This window comes from Schistocerca serialis, chromosome 6, assembly GCF_023864345.2.
Source record: "Schistocerca serialis cubense isolate TAMUIC-IGC-003099 chromosome 6, iqSchSeri2.2, whole genome shotgun sequence".
NCBI classification, from domain to species: domain Eukaryota; kingdom Metazoa; phylum Arthropoda; class Insecta; order Orthoptera; family Acrididae; genus Schistocerca; species Schistocerca serialis.
Window position 1 is genome coordinate 63,317,618 of NC_064643.1, and position 13,656 is coordinate 63,331,273.

Consider the following 13,656-nt stretch of genomic DNA (forward strand, 5'->3'; position numbering starts at 1 on the left):
CGGCAGACAATATTCTGAGGCATAAACTACACAATCTTATCTAGAGAACTGGTGATCAATACAGCTGAATAGAAACAGCCTCCGTGAGTTAGTTGGCCAGTGACAGTCCTTAAACGTCGATTAATAAGTTTCTCTAAAAATCATGCCCTATAGTTAAGATGACAAGAATTATCTCGGCCCAGATTTACACTCCAAACTACCAAATGAACTACAAGGTAGAATAGAGGACGTATCTCGGCGTGTCTTGAAACGCCAGAGCCGGACTTACTCACTACTCGTTGCACTTCCAGCTACGTCTTTAACCACACTTCATGTCGGTTGGCTGGGCGTAGCCAAACTTCCTCAACTGCCGTCATCATAGTCACGACACCGAGGTAGGTGATAAACAACTAAAACAATTCCAAAGGATTTTTAGTACACTGGCATATTCAATTAAGGCGCACGCAACCCACCGAAGCAACTCGGCGACTCCAATTCAGTCGGCCGGCGTAGCTTATGACAGACTCGAAGGAGCTTGTCCTTCCGACCTCTAGGAAAGCCAAATCACCACGGGCGGTGGCTCTGCCCTCACGACCCCACACGCCGTAGCCGCTGGCCCCGCTCCTTCGTTGTCCGACTCGTCCTCTTGCCGTCCTGTCTGCGTACACAGTCCCACGTGACTGTCGCTCACCGCCGATCCCGACACACCTCCCCAGCAGAGCGCACGCGCTGCCGTTAAATCCGCGCCGCCAAAGATGAGCAAAAGACAAATAAGCATCGAAGTCGACTCGAAGATCAAAATGACGATCGGTGGAAACTGGCGCCAGGAAACGTACCAGCTCACAATTGACTTGCTGGCCACCCGGCTCGTCAAATCTGAACCCGATCGAACACATCTGGGATGTGACGGAACGTGGCGTCAGAGCTCATCGCCCCCCTCCGTGGAAATTATAGGAGTTAGGTGACTTGCGTGTGCAGATGAGGTACCAACTCCCTCGAGCGACCTACCAAGGCCTCATTGCTTCCATGCCACGACGCATCGCAGCTGTTATGTGTCCAGAGATGGACATACCGAATATTAGGTCGGTGGTCATAATGTTTTGGCTGATCTGTGTGTATATTAATCATTAGCACATCACGTCCATCGGTTTTAGTAATATAATCTGCCTTTTCATCATTTAACATTTACGTTTTACTAATTACAAGGGAACCTCCCCATCACATCCCCTCAGATTTAGTTATAAATTGGCACACTGGATAGGCCTTTAAAAACTGAACACAGATCAATCGAGGAAACAGGAAGAAGTTGTGTGGAACTATGAAAAAATTAAGCAAAATATACAATCTGAGTAGTCTATGCGCAAGATAGGCAACATCAAGGAGAGTGTGAACTCAAGAGCGCCGTGGTCCCGTGGTTAGCGTGAGCAGCTGCGGAACGAGAGGTCCTTGGTTCAAGTCTTCCCTCGAGTGAAGAGTTTAACTTCTTATTTTCAGACAATTATTATCTGTCCGTCCGTCCGTCCGATGCGAGGTAACTGCGCCGTAGTATGGGGACGCTACACCTAAACGGAAAAATGCGAAAACGTTAAAAACATGTTTTGACTGAGCACAGGGAAAACTGTGCGACTGTGAAACTGTTGCATTCATTTGTTGCAGTTTATGTGACAAACTCTTATGTTTTCATCACTTTTTTTTGGAGTGATTATCACATCCACAAGAAAACCTAAATCGGGCAAGGTAGAAGAATCTTTTTGCCCATTCGCCAAGTGTACAAGTTAGGTGGGTCGACAACATATTCCTGTCATGTGACGCACATGCCGTCACCAGTGTCGTATGGAATATATCAGACGTGTTTTCCTGTTGAGGTTCAAATGGTTCAAATGGCTCTGAGCACTATGGTCATCAGTCCCCTAGAACTTAGAACTACTTAAACCTAACTAACCTAAGGACATCACGCAACACCCAGTCATCACGAGGCAGAGAAAATCCCTGACCCCGCCGGGAATCGAACCCGGGAATCCTGTGGAGGAATCGGTTGACCTATGACCTTGCGATCAAATGTTTTCAGTTCCCATGAGAGGCACGTCCTTTCGTCTACTAATCGGACGGTTTTGCGGTGCGGTCGCAAAACACAGACACTAAACTTATTACAGTGATCAGAGACGTCAATGAACGAACGGACAGATCATAACTTTGCGAAAAGAAAAAAAGTAAACTTTTCACACGGGGGAAGACTTGAACTAAGTACCTCTCGTTCCGCAGCAGCTCACGCTACCCACGGGACCCCGGCGCTCCTGCGCTCGTACTTTCCTTGATGTTGCCTATCTTGCGCATAGACTACTCAGTTCGTATATTTTGCTTAATTTTTTCATAGTTCCACACAACTTCTTCCTGTTTTCTCGATTGATCCGTGTTCAGTTTTTCAAGGCCTGTCCACTGTGCCAACTTATAACTAAATCTGAGAGGGGTGCGATGGGGAGGTTCCCTTGTTAGCTGTAGAGTATCTACGCCCTAATGCCAGCCTGCCCCCTCGGGGGAATCAAACAGAAATAAAGAACAAGAGAAGTGTTGGCTTCAGCAGTCACGTCCCTCTGTGCAGCTCGCGACTGCAGAGGTCGGAGTTGCAGCACAGCTCCTGGACTGGGAGGCGGCCGGCCGCGCCCACCAGACAGGGCCTGGCAGGCAGGCGCGCGGCGCGTGGCGCAGGTCAGCAGGTCAGCAGGTCAGCAGACAGCAGACAGTAGACAGCAGCCAGCCCCGCTGACCCGCGCGGCCTTGGCGGGCAGCACACGGCGCCGCAGCCTTGTTTACGGACGGGTCCCGGGAACCCGTCCGTGCCTCACACACTGGCGGCCGGCCGCCGTAATTACAGCGGACAGGAAGCGGCCAACAGCTGTCACCGAGAAGACCGTCGAGGTCAAACGGACTGTAGCCTCGGGGATTTCTTCGATTTCTCTGCGAGAAATGCTGGGAGATTATATCCTCGGTGAAACTGGGACACTGTCAGAGCTCGTAACGTGCAATTAGCTCGTTTTCTTAACGTAAAGTCACCTAAAAAAGTGATATCACTTTAAAAATGAACACAACCAGTCCCTACTGCAAAAAAGCATTCACTGTTTAACCACCTTGAGACTGTAATACCGTGATGCTTGCCTCGAATGGAGAGGGTGTTGTAACTCCACGAACGTCAGTTACTAGAAAACTCACCGAAACGGGTTACCAAAAACTAATTTTTTTTCTTTCTTTCAGTCGCGACTGTTTACGTTCATTTTTAAAGTACTTTATGCCAGACCACGCCTCTCCACGAGAAATGTTCTCAGAAATTAAAGTGAAATTGCTTGGTCATAAATCCACAGTCACTTACAGGGTGTTTCAAAACTGACCGGTATATTTGAAACGGCAATAAAAACTAAACGAGCAGCTTGGGACAACAGTACATTTTCAGGCAGACAAACTTTCGAAATTGCAGTAGTTACAATTTTCAACAACAGATGGCGCTGCGGTCTGGGAAACTCTATAGTACGATATTTTCCACATATCCACCATGCGTAGCAATAATATGGCGTAGTCTCTGAATGAAATTACCCGAAACCTATGACAACGTGTCTGGCGGAATGGCTTCACATGCAGATGAGATGTACTGCTTCAGCTGTTCAATTGTTTCTGGATTCTGGCGGTACACCTGGTCTTTCAAGTGTCCCCACAGAAAGAAGTCACAGGGGTTCATGTCTGGCGAATAGGGAGGCCAATCCACGCCGCCTCCTGTATGTTTCGGATAGCCCAAAGCAATCACACGATCATCGAAATATTCATTCAGGAAATTAAAGACGTCGGCCGTGCGATGTGGCCGGGCACCATCTTGCATAAACCACGAGGTGTTCGCAGTGTCGTCTAAGGCAGTTTGTACCGCCACAAATTCACGAAGAATGTCCAGATAGCGTGATGCAGTAATCGTTTCGGATCTGAAAAATGGGCCAATGATTCCTTTGGAAGAAATGGCGGCCCAGACCAGTACTTTGAGGATGCAGGGACGATGGGACTGCAACATGGGGCTTTTCGGTTCCCCATATGCGCCAGTTCTGTTTCTTGACGAAGCCGTCCAGGTAAAAATAAGCTTCGTCAGTAAACCAGTGCTGTCCACATGCATATCGCCGTCATCAATCCTGTGCACTATATCGTTAGCGAATGTCTCTCGTGCAGCAATGCTAGCGGCGCTGAGGGGTTCCCGCGTTTGAATTTTGTATGGATAGAGGTGTAAACTCTGTCGCATGAGACGATACGTGGACGTTGGTGTCATTTGGACCGCAGCTGCAACACGGCGAACGGAAACCCGAGGCCGCTGTTGGATCACCTGCTGCACTAGCTGCGCATTGCCCTCTGTGGTTGTCGTACGCGGTCGCCCTACCTTTCTAGCACGTTCGTCCGTCACGTTCCCAGTCCGTTGAAATTTTTCAAACAGATCCTTTATTGTATCGCTTTTCGGTCCTTTGGTTACATTAAACCTCCGTTGAAAACTTCGTCTTGTTGCAACAACACTGTGTTCTAGGCGGTGGAATTCCAACACCAGATAAATCCTCTGTTCTAAGGAATAAACCATGTTGTCTACAGCACACTTGCACGTTGTGAACAGCACACGCTTACAGCAGAAAGACGACGTACAGAATGGCGCACCCACAGACTGCGTTGTCTTCTATATCGTTCACATCACTTGCAGCGCCATCTGTTGTTGAAAATTGTAACTACTGTAATTTCGAAAGTTTGTTCGCCTGAAAATGTACTGTTGTCCCAAGCATATTGCAACAAACGGTGTACTTCTATCGCTGCTCGTTTAGTTTTTATTGCCGTTTCAAATATACCGGTCATTTTTGAAACACCCTGTAGAATATACATGGTGGCCGAGGGAACCCACACCGTCTGATCAGAAATTGGAAAGATCACATGGATAATGTTGTGGAGGAAGCATAATACCAAACACTGCTATTTAGCGGCAGAACACGTAGAAAATATGCTAGTGCTACTAAAGAGACTGCTTACACAACGCTTGTCCACCGTCTTCTGGAGTATTACTGTGTAATGCAGGATCCGTATCAGGCAGGACTGACGGAGGACGTCGGAACAGTTCAAAGAAGGGCAACTCGTTTTGTAGCATCGTGAAACTAGTTTAGCTGGCAGACATTAAAACAAAGGCAGTTTTAACTGCAGCAGTACCTTCTCATGAAGTTTCAGTCATCATATTTTCCCTCAGAGTGTGACAATATTTTGTTAACGCCCACATACATAGGGAGAAATGACCGTCGTAATAAAATAAGACAAATCAGAGCTCACGCAGAAAGATATCAGTGTTCGTTTTCTCAGCGCTGTTCGAGAGTGGAGCGATAGGAATGCAGCTTGGAAGCTCTTCGATGAATCCTCTTCCACGAACTTAACTGTGAATTGCGGAGTAATCACGTAGATGTAGAGTTAGCTCGTAAATTGCGGCTTCTGTTCAACGCTGCAAATTGGGGTGAAGCTGGAGGGTGTTTTGAGCACAAGGAGGAAACATGTGAGATTTAATCTGTTAATAATATATCACCAGTTCCACGTCATCTAAGCTCACAGCATTTCGCCGTCAGATGTTGGGAGTTTCCATAAACTCTTTTTCGAACGACGTACAGAAGTTGATCGCAATTTTGACCCTGGTCACTATCACTGCGTCTTGAGGCGGGAACATTTCTCTCCAGAACGCCCAGGAGCTTAAGCCACAAAAATTATCTGACGGCCTTGAAATGGTTCCGGTTTATAGCTCGACGCGTGGTAGTTCCTGAAAAAGTCGACAAACGACTTGACCGCGTGACGAATGTCCCAACGACTATATGCTGTTGACGATTCACTCGGCGGCTCCAAACGGCTGGTACGAAACGGGTTCGCAAACGTGCGCACTTCGTGCAATTTCTATACTGATCAATAATTCATATACACCCGCACAAAATACCGTAAAATGTGCAAACCCTTCTGGATTATAGCTCCACATTCTAAAGACAACAACAGTAACGCTGACCGTGTTGGGAATTTAGTCCTGTAAGAACTCAGCCGCTGTCACCATAATGTCAAATAAAAAATAGATTAAAAATTAGATGAGAACTCATAAACTCGATCTTCTACATTATACACGTAAACACCGTAGCACTACGACATTATAATAGCCGCACAATACCGGGTTTCATAAACTTGCCGATAGCAAGTAAAATATCGTGGTCCTACACGAGGCGTGAGAACACCTTCAAACCAACTTTGGAAACAGTAACTCTACCTGACGTGATGGTCAATTATGAATGGAAACCAGCTACAAATTTAGTCAAAAATTTCGATCTGACAATACAATGCCTCTTGAATTGTTTAGAACCACCAAAGACGATTCTTCCATCCAGTGTACGGTATACCCGGACTCTCTGCTGAGATATGACCTGGAGTTAAGCTACCATCATGAGCCACGTCAACAACTCAGCACGAAGAAAACGTACAGCGAATTATAAGAAACCGGCCATGAGGTACAATGAACTAAAATGCAAGGCAATCAACCGAAACATGTACACCCCTTATGAGAATTCGATTGTCAGCAAAGCAAATTCTAATAACTCCACCATAAACAAAACTAGATAATAATTTAAGGACAGAACTGGAATGCTGGAATTGGAAAAGTACCTGTTCACAATTTACTAGTTACTAATGGGGAAGATACTATGAGTCGTAATGGAGCAAAACTAAGGAAATTCATAACGCCGAGTGGGATTAGCCGAGCGGTCTAAGGCACTGCAGTCACGGACTGTGTGGCTTGTCCCGACGGAGGTTCGAGTCCTCCCTCGGGCATGGATGTGTGTGTTTGTCCTTAGGATAATTGAAGTTAAGTAGTGTGTAAGCTTAGCGACTGATGACCTTAGCAGTTAAGTCCCATAAGATTTCACACACATTTGAAATTTTTTTTTTGAAATTCATAACATTTAACGAATTGAAGTGAACATACACCTTCTTTAACAGTAGAAGTCATTTTCTACCCACGAGGGTCTTTCGAGGGCCCCACCCCCTCCATAATTTGCGAAAGCAAAGAGAGCTTCACTGCAAATTTAAACGCAGCCAAAACCTCTCAGACAAACAGAATCTAAACGATGTCAAAGCGTAAGGAGGGCTATGCGCGAAGCGTTCAGTGAATTCGAAAGTAAAATTTTACACTCCTGGAAATGGAAAAAAGAACACATTTACACCGGTGTGTCAGACCCACCATACTTGCTCCGGACACTGCGAGAGGGCTGTACAAGCAATGATCACACGCACGGCACAGCGGACACTCCAGGAACCGCGGTGTTGGCCGTCGAATGGCGCTAGCTGCGCAGCATTTGTGCACCGCCGCCGTCAGTGTCAGCCAGTTTGCCGTGGCATACGGAGCTCCATCGCAGTCTTTAACACTGGTAGCATGCCGCGACAGCGTGGACGTGAACCGTATGTGCAGTTGACGGACTTTGAGCAAGGGCGTATAGTGGGCATGCGGGAGGCCGGGTGGACGTACCGCCGAATTGCTCAACACGTGGGGCGTGAGGCCTCCACAGTACATCGATGTTGTCGCCAGTGGTCGGCGGAAGGTGCACGTGCCCGTCGACCTGGGACCGGACCGCAGCGACGCACGGATGCACGCCAAGACCATAGGATCCTACGCAGTGCCGTAGGGGACCGCACCGCCACTTCCCAGCAAATTAGGGACACTGTTGCTCCTGGGGTATCGGCGAGGACCATTCGCAACCGTCTCCATGAAGCTGGGCTACGGTCCCGCACACCGTTAGGCCGTCTTCCGCTCACGCCCCAACATCGTGCAGCCCGCCTCCAGTGGTGTCGCGATAGGCGTGAATGGAGGGACGAATGGAGACGTGTCGTCTTCAGCGATGAGAGTCGCTTCTGCCTTGGTGCCAATGATGGTCGTATGCGTGTTTGGCGCCGTGCAGGTGAGCGCCACAATCAGGACTGCATACGACCGAGGCACACAGGGCCAACACCCGGCATCATGGTGTGGGGAGCGATCTCCTACACTGGCCGTACACCACTGGTGATCGTCGAGGGGACACTGAATAGTGCACGGTACATCCAAACCGTCATCGAACCCATCGTTCTACCATTCCTAGACCGGCAACGGAACTTGCTGTTCCAACAGGACAATGCACGTCCGCATGTATCCCGTGCCACCCAACGTGCTCTAGAAGGTGTAAGTCAACTACCCTGGCCAGCAAGATCTCCGGATCTGTCCCCCATTGAGCATGTTTGGGACTGGATGAAGCGTCGTCTCACGCGGTCTGCACGTCCAGCACGAACGCTGGTCCAACTGAGGCGCCAGGTGGAAATGGCATGGCAAGCCGTTCCACAGGACTACATCCAGCATCTCTACGATCGTCTCCATGGGAGAATAGCAGCCTGCATTGCTGCGAAAGGTGGATATACACTGTACTAGTGCCGACATTGTGCATGCTCTGTTGCCTGTGTCTATGTGCCTGTGGTTCTGTCAGTGTGATCATGTGATGTATCTGACCCCAGGAATGTGTCAATAAAGTTTCCCCTTCCTGGGACAATGAATTCACGGTGTTCTTATTTCAATTTCCAGGAGTGTATGTACCGAGTTGACAGATAATCCTAGGAAGTTCTGGTCTTACGTTAAATCAATAAGTGGATCGAAACAGCATATCCAGACACTTTGGGATGATAATGACATTGAAACAGGGGATGACACGCATAAAGCTCAAATAATAAACACATTTTTCCAAAGCTGTTTCACAGAGGAAGACCGCACTGCAGTTCCTTCTCCAAATCCTCGCACGAACGAAAAAATGGCTGACATCGAAATGAGTGTCCAAGGAATAGAAAAGCAACTGAAATCACTCAACAGAGGAAAGTCCACTGCACCTGACGGAATACCAATTCGATTCTACAGAGTACGAGAAAGAACTTGCCCCCCTTCTAACAGCCGTGTACTGCAAGTCTCTAGAGGAACGGAAGGTTCCAAATGATTGGAAAAGAGCACAGGTAGTTCTAGTTTTCGAGAAGGGTCGTCGAGCAGATGCGCAGAACTATGGGCCTATATCTCTGACATCGATCTGTTGTAGAATTTTAGAACATGTTTTTTGCTCGCGTATCATTCATTTCTGGAAACCGAGAACCTGTAGGAACCAACATGGATTCCGGAAACAGCGATCGTGTGAGACCCAACTCGCTTTATTTGTTCATGAGACCAGAAAATATTAGATACAGGCTCCCAGGTAGATGCCATTTTCCTTGACTTCTGGAAGGCGTTCGATACGGTTCCGCACTGTCGCCTGATAAACAAAGTAAGAGCCTACGGAATATCAGACGAGCGGTGTGGCTGGATTGAAGAGTTTTTAGCAAACAGAACACAGCGTGTTGTTCTCAATGGAGAGATGTCTACAAACGTTAAAGTAACCTCTGGCGTGCCACAGGGCAGAGTTATGGGACCATTGCTTTTCACAATATATATAAATGACCTAGTAGATAGTGTCGGAAGTTCCATGCGGCTTTTCGTGGTTGATGCTGTAGTATACAGAGAAGTTGCAGCATTAGAAAATTGCAGCGAAATCCACGAAGATCTGCAGCGGATAGGCACTTGGTGCAGGGAGTGGCAGCTGACACTTAACATAGAGAAACGCAATGTATTGCGAATACATAGAAAGAAGGATCCTTTTTGTATGACTATATGATAGCGGAACAAACACTGGTAGCAGTTACTTCTGTAAAATATCTGAGAGTATGCGTACAGAACGATTTGAAGTGGAATGATCATATAAAATTAATTGTTGGTAAGGCGGGTGCCAGGTTGAGATTCATTGGCAGAGTGCTTAGAAAATGTAGTCCATGAGCAAAGGAGGTGGCTTACAGAACACTCGTTCGACCTATACTTGAGTATTGCTCATCAGTATGGGATCCGTACCAGGTCGGGTTGACAGAGGAGATAGAGAAGATCCAAAGAAGAGCGGCGCGTTTCGTCACAGGGTTATTTAGTAAGCGTGATAACGTTACGGAGATGTTTAGCAAACTCAAGTGGCAGACTCTGCAAGAGAGGCGCTCTGCATCGCGGTGTAGCTTGCTGTCCAGGTTTCGAGAGGGTACGTTTCTGAATGAGGTATCGAATATATTGCTTCCCCGTACCTATAACTCCCGAGGAGATCAAGAACGTAAAATTAGAGAGATTCGAGCCAGCACGAATGCTTTCTGGCAGTCGTTCTTCCCGCGAACCATACTCGACTGGAACAGGAAAGGAAGGTAATGACAGTGGCACTTAAAGTGCGCTCCGCCACACACCGTTGGGTGGCTTGCGGAGTATAAATGTAGATGTAAGTAATCATCGCAGGAGCAATCACTCCCATGAGTTTTCATCATTTATGGGGCTGTACCACTTACCAAAATTTCATTCCCTTAGAAGTATGAAAAATGTACCTGTTGTACAAGTAGTGCCATGTGGGTCATTTTTTACCCATACGCATTTTAACGCAACACCGATTTTCAGACACTAAATAATTTCTGGGCTTGGCTTAACGTTATTTACGGGATGTTAGAGTACATTACTACTCTGTGGGCCAAAAATAACGCGAAATACGAAGAATTTTATGGAAACTTCATATCAGCGTGGCTTTCCGTTTTATATGGACTGGAGACATGCTCGCCTACGGTGTGACACTTTTTTTGGAAGCTGCTGAGTGACATACTATGCAGTGGAAAAGCCGCTCCCCTCCCCTCTTACACTGCTGTCTCGGTACTGCTAATATTTCTCTTACACGACAGCAAATGTCAGACGTGTCGCCGTTACGTAACATCACGACTGACTAGTTCTTCACCTCCATGGAACTGGCGGATGAGCTGAAAGAAAAAGGAACAAATATAGTTGGCACTCTCCGGAGTTCACTCAAAGAGGTCCCTCCTGCCACGGGAAGTGGAGACGACGCATTGTGTGCAACACACAATTATTCAGGCGACAATATTCTCACAGAATACCGAGGGAAAAAGAAAAAAAAGGCATCCTTATTCTGAGTAACGTGCATGCTGGATGTCAGGTGACTGAGAATACTGAGAAGAAACTTACAGAAACTATGAAGTTTTATGACGAAGCTCAGGGCAATCACCTATGGCCTGCGCATGTGTTTTACTATATTCTTGACCTAGGCATGATCAACGTTCACACAATTTTTAAGTTACTTACCTCTAAAATTTCTCACCGAGATTTTATCTTCAGAGTAGCAGATGAGCTAGCCTCCCTCTACAGAGAGGAGCCAATCTCTCCTTCCAGGCACTCGATACTGGCGCTGGCCAATATGGAAACAGATTATGTCAGATTTAGCTTTGCTGCAAATAACAAAACAACAAAGGGGAATGAAACATCAAAAGTATGCTTCAAGTGCAACAAATATGTGTGCCAATGCTACCAAACAAAAACGCTTATTGAATGTCTGCACTGTGAACCAATTCCAGCTTTGGCAATTCTGTCGTCTTTATTGCTAAATATTTCCAAATATTTATGATTATAGACTGAAGTTATTTGTTCTGATGTTTCAGTTCCTCGATTTCAGTTAGCAAGAAAATACGCAGAGCGTTTTAGTCACCTGCTGCGTTTTAGAATACTCGGTACTTAATTTGTCCGTAGAACTGCCATTTGTACTCACATAAACAATGTGTTTTGAATCTGTTTCACCCATTTTATAAGGAAAAACGTTGTAACATTATTTTTCTTACTTGATTTAGTGATAATCGATGAAAGACTGTGGAATTTCTTCTGTAAAATTCAAATAAAAATGTTTGTTTCTGAAAATTTATGTTTGACATTGCAATATTCATTTTAGAGACCAAATTGTCCTTTGGTTACACTTTAGAGCCTTCCTGAACATGTTGTCAACATGGAGGCACTAAAATACCACCCAAATACGAATAAAACAGTGGTTTCCTAATGTGGGTAAAAATGATCCATATGGTGCTACTAGGAATACGACGAAGTGTGGTGCTTCTAGTGTCAACACATTAACAGATTTCCATAGTGCTCACAAGGTTATCGTTCAGTATAATATTATGTAATAATTAACCAAAAGTTAGCTAAAAGGATAAAAAATGAGAATTTAGAGATAGAAATATAAATATGAACAACTACCTTGTAAAATCAAAATATTTGCTACATTCAAGAAGGGAAAAGCAGCGAATATAAATAAAGCTATGAATTTAAAAAATTTGAACAAAAGATTTAATGCAAGAAGAGAGCATATGTAACCTATATCAGAACAGACTCATACAACTGCTCAATGAAATACCTACAAATGAAGGCATAAACAAAGACTGGTCTATTATTCAGAACGTTGTAAAACAGATAGAAAGTGAAGTACCACGTGAAAAACATAGAACCAATCGGAAAGAGGATTCAGAATTTGGAATGCAGAGATAGAAAAAGACATAAACGATAAACAGAAATCACATAAAGAGTACTTACTATAGAAGTCGTCAGAAGACAAAGGACAGTGCCATCAGAAAAGAAATAAAGCAAAAGCGATAGTAAGATTGAGCACAGAGTGTCTCAGGCATGATACAGGATTTATGAAGAACGTCATATAAACAAAGGCGCTTCTCGTTCGCGCAAGATCTTCACAAGAAACCTCAGCGAGCAACTTTTTTCTCCAAATGCGAAAACATTTTGTTGACGCCAAACTACATAGCGAGAAACTATCACCGTAATAAAATAAGCGAAATCAGAGGTCATACGAAAAGAATTAACTTCTTCTGCATGCTGTTTGGGGGTGGAATAATATACAATTATTGTAAAGGTGGCTCAATGAACCCTCTGCCAGGCACTTAAGTGTGATCTGCAGAGTATCCACAAGTAGTAGAGAAAACTGCGTTCTATACCACATAGTTTGTGCAAGTTGCATACATTCAGGGGCAAACGTGATTGATTTGTGAGTCCATCACCCCCCCCCCCCTTAAGCTATTGTTCTGCTAATTGATTTGTGATCAACTGGCGGTTGATCTACGACTCTCTGGGGGTAATCCGTCATTATGAGAAAATTCACACCCCTCCTTCTCCCCCTCCACTCCACCACACCTCTGAGAAATCCCCTCGCCAATACAAACACACTTTTGACATAAAATTAACTGACTAATTAATTAAATTAATAAATTAACTAACCCCTCCCTCTCTGATAAATCCCCCCCACCCACATCTGTGGGAAATCCCCTTTCTGATACAAGCAAACGTATATCAAATAAATTCACTAATTAGTTAAATCGATACATTAATTAACTCCTCCTCCTCTGGGAAATCCCTCAGCCCCCGCTACCCACCCCCACATACCTCTCGCCACACCTATCTGGAAATTGGTGAGGAAAGAGCTCAGTATGCGCTGGAGAGGAAGAATCTCAAAACAGGTAATTCATATCAGTGTCAGTTACCTTGCAATGGATATAGACAGTTTATTTATAAAATTTACTTCACTGTGGTCTGATATAATTCTTTTATTTGGTGGAAAAAGATGATCATTATCTGCTGTTTTGGAAGATACAGGTCTTGTAAAATACATCTAAAAGTAGTAATTGAGTAGATCGTTTCTTCTTCCGATTGCAGAAGCAGTACCATCATGAAATCGACGTCAACGGAATCCACCAAACGTGTTTACA